The sequence below is a fragment of the Sminthopsis crassicaudata genome, chromosome 1 (assembly GCF_048593235.1).
Source record: "Sminthopsis crassicaudata isolate SCR6 chromosome 1, ASM4859323v1, whole genome shotgun sequence".
In the NCBI taxonomy this organism is placed as follows: domain Eukaryota; kingdom Metazoa; phylum Chordata; class Mammalia; order Dasyuromorphia; family Dasyuridae; genus Sminthopsis; species Sminthopsis crassicaudata.
The window spans coordinates 577,770,736-577,774,896 of record NC_133617.1 but is presented as its reverse complement, the minus strand read 5'-3'; the positions used below and the strand labels follow the sequence as shown (position 1 = coordinate 577,774,896).

The window sequence follows — 4,161 nt, the reverse complement described above, 5'->3', positions numbered from 1 at the left end:
GGGGATACTTCTAGATGGGGCAGACAAGCTTCTCTTATGGAATTGAAAGGAAGGGGATACTTAATCCATTCTGGCTCCCCCTTTCGAGTCTAGTTTAGTAAGAAATTTGAAAAAAATAATAGAAATATAGAGCCTAATGTCACTTATTAGAACTTTGAATATCCTTTCTGAGAGTTAAAAAACAAAACAAAGTAAAAACAAAAACCCAGGTGTTATCCATCATACATATACCATAAACACAAGATTTTCCTTTGTGATTCTTTCCATGAGATTTTTTAAGGCTCAGGCTGCTCAAATTATAAACAATGCTAAGCATTTTGAAATACAGACTTTGATGGAGAAATTTTTTTGTCCTGATGGCTTTTTGTCTTTGCTTCAAAACATCATTTTGGGTGCGGAGATGGGGGAAATCTTAGTTTCTTCTTGTTCTTTTCCAAAGCAGATAGCCACTTTGGTGATAGGTTCTTCTTTGAAAATCTGTATTACAACCAGCAGCAGCGTTCCTAACCTGTTGATGGTGTTGAAGTCTTTCAGACACTGTACCTATCTCTCCCCCTCCCCCCCTTCCCAACCAGTTTCAGATTTTTAATCACATTAAAATCCTCCTTGGTTTATAGACAGTGTAGAAAACGGATTTTTTACCTGTGATTTGAATATCAATTGCCCATTTGGGGCAATTGCCCAGACAACAACAACAATATGTAAAATATGTCACAATCACAAAATGGGAGTAAAATCAAATAAAAACTAGTTGACAATACACAGTGATCCCATTGTTCTATGTGTTTATTGTTGTTGTTGTTTGTCCTTCATTCTTGAAAACAACCAATGACATCAGGAAGGTGATGCTATGACATGCAAGTAAATTGAATTGTAAGTGAGGTAGTCACCTGCCTCACTCTCCCCTCCAGAGCCATCTGGGTCCAGTGGCAAGATAGAGATTAAGGACTGGAGATGGCCCTGGATGTGGTGGGAGACTTGGGCCTTTTTAAGTAAGGCCTTCACCAAGTCTCATTTTGACAGAGGCAAAGCCCAATCAATGATTAAGGCTAGGTAAGAAATGTGTTATGTTAGGTATCATCTCCCCCAAATAATTTATTTCTCTATTAGCATAAAAGTTTAGCAGTAATTTAACATCAACATTTAAATAATCTTTGTATAGATGTCATTGAACAATTTCTCTAAAAAACAGAATTACATAGTTTTCTTTATGGGTCCAGAATGTGGTGGCTCTGATGCTGTAGTATTAATAAAATGATACATGATAAAAAGATAAATTGAAATATTTTGTCTTCACGACAATGCATATTAAAAATAAACTTTTTCAACTCAAACTCTTTCCAAAGTACTTGCAAATTTTTTTTCTTAATGTGAAGTGTGGTTTTCTTTTGAAGGGAGGGTTTGTTAATGTTAACTTTTGTATAGTATCTGTAACTTTGACCATCCAAATATGACCAACCAAAATGTTTCTAATAAAAAAGTATTTTTTATTAGAAACATTTAAAAAAGTATTAAGATGGACAAATGCTATATATCTATATCTATTTAATGCTTTGGAAAGACCGAGAGAAATGGATCATATGAAGATGTATTTTCTTTCCTTTTTAGTGAGTGGAGGTGAGAGTAAAAATGCTTGTTTAAAAAAATTAAATTTAAAAATGAATAAGTGATAATTTAGTTATATATAGCACTTCAAAGTTTACTAATTGTACTTTCTCTTAAAGACTATGAGAAAATTATATTGTAATATTAATTGACATCCTTCACTCCTGATCAGTGATTAATCAACATAGTAGTTGCTGACAATAATAGTCTAGTATTATTGTCCAGTTTAATACATATATTGTTTTGTTGTGTGAATGAAATTTTTTTAGAATTTGAATTTGAAGGTAATGAATCCTTAATTACAAAGTTTGGAAAGTCCTAGACTATATCCCCATATATGCATATATTTTGCATGTATATGTGTATGTGTAACTATACAGGTAATATATACTTCTATATGGTTTATATGTAAATTATATAACATTCATCTGATATATACATATATACATTTCATATATATATGTTTATAAAATCTCCAGGAATAATTTTTCTTAATTCATATATTTTTAGTATTTGTTGTACTGAACAGCAAATAATCAGCTTTTATAGGTTCCACTAAACAATTTTCCTAAAAATAGGGTTATACAGTTCCTTTATTGGTTCAGAATGTATATTTCATGTAAAATTAACGAAATTATGCATCTCTAGAGATAAAAAGTTTCATTAAAATAATTTTGTCTTCATGATAGTGTAAATTAAAAATTAGAAGAACAGCTTTTTCAACTTAAACTCATTCCAAAATTTGTATTGGCAAATAATTTTTCTTTAAAGTGGTTTTCATTTTTGGGGTGACATTTTTCACTTCTGCATAGTAACTGAAGCATGATTTGACCATCTAGCTAGCAAAATTTCTATACAAAGGATTAAGATGGGACAAAATATACTAATTAAACAGTTGTATATAGAACCATATAGAATCATATATATACACACATAAAATACAGCATCAGGCTACCTGTCACTCTGAACACCCAGTGCAGAATAGGGAACATTTTAGGGCTGGAAAAGTCTCAGCTCTTAAAGAAACATATAAAAAGACTCGTTCTACTTCACCTGAATTCGGTCACAGGTTGATAGGAGACTTGGAGTCATTGTAACTTGTAACAGCTCTTGTGCCAAAAGCCACAGCATGCTTGGCCAGCTCATTGGGCAGTAGCCTGTAAACCGCCATCTGGAGATCCTGGTGGCTAAGGGTTAAATGTCTTTTGTAACACAAGAGGTTACAGGCCTCTTCGGCAATACGCTCAAGGATGTTATTGATCATGCGGTTCATGATGTCAGCGGTTTTGGATGACAGACCTTGGTTGGGGACTACTTCTTTCAGCACTCTATGAGTGTAGAGGGTGTAGTTTCTGTTAAGGAGATTTTTCTGGGATGTTTTCTTCTTTTTCTCTTGGCATGAGCTACAAGATTTTTCACTTTCATTGGACTTCACTGCTTTAGCCATTGTAGATGGATTTCAGCACCGAGCTAATGCCAGAGTCTCATGTCCCTTCCTGGTATCAAAAAGGTATCAGGACCTCGAAGTGTCATCGGCTGTATTTATAGGGTTGCTACATGTCAACCTGCTGAGCCCCTCCTCCTGATTGGAGGTTGCCTAGGAAGTGTCATAATCGCTCTTCCTGCATCTCCTTTAGATATTATGATGTCCTTCTTGGCCAGTCAAAAGCTGACTTTAAAAAGACATAGTAAATATATGTTTTACTACAGACAGTTTTAATTAACTGCAGACCCGGGTGTGGAGTCTGGGGGAGAGCACAGGCGTGCCTATTTTCACACTATAGAGTCTCCATCAGAGTGAGCTCTTGGTTAGGCTTCAATCAATTTTATTATTTTTAAATTTTCTCATTTTATTTTATTATTTTCAATATATATGCAAAGATAGTTTTCTGTATCATCCTTGAAAAACTTTGTGTTTTAAATTTTTTTCCTCCCTGACCAACTCCTCCCACTCCTAGACAACAACTGATCCAAGATAAGTTAAATATGGGCAATTCTTCTAAAATATTTACACCATCCGAATTTTTGTGCTGCAGCAAGCAACACAGGTAATTATTGGGGAAAATTCAATGAAAGTCAGGATTAATTAGGAATAAGGAATAGAGAGATATCAGGACATATCACAAGGTCATTGCTAGGAAGGCAGCTCACCCAGGTAATTTCCTATTTAAATTGACTAGCACCTAATTATTAACAATGATTACTTATTTCTTCAAACTTGGATTAAAGGAAGATTCTGGAGGTAGACAGATCAGGTCAAATCAAGTCAATAAAGCATTTCTTCAGTGCCAGGTACTGTGCTGAGCCCTGAGGATATGAAGGAAGACACCCCAAAAAACAACCCCCCAAAAACAATTCCCCCCAAAACTCACAAGTTTTTTGAAGAAGTTTCTTGAAGCCATCCACTACCAACCGTCAAAATAATATTGTAGTAATGGAAAGGATGTTAGGTATCCTTCTGGATGTTACACAGGAGTCCCTAAAGGGAGCTAGTGGGTAATGAGGCCCCAGAGAGAGAGAAACTCACTTACCCAGGTCACCTAGGAAGATTTGTTG

At 34.8% G+C, this 4,161-nt stretch overlaps 1 long non-coding RNA gene across 1 annotated transcript; it reads right to left on the bottom strand.

Annotated features, from left to right (window-relative positions):
* Positions 1–244: 244 nt before the first annotated feature.
* Positions 245–3,271, bottom strand: LOC141551023 (uncharacterized). The gene is made up of 2 exons (XR_012484767.1): positions 2,659–3,271; positions 245–508 (listed from the first exon to the last, which is right to left on the bottom strand). It is a non-coding gene; the product is annotated as an uncharacterized LOC141551023 (long non-coding RNA).
* Positions 3,272–4,161: the final 890 nt, after the last annotated feature.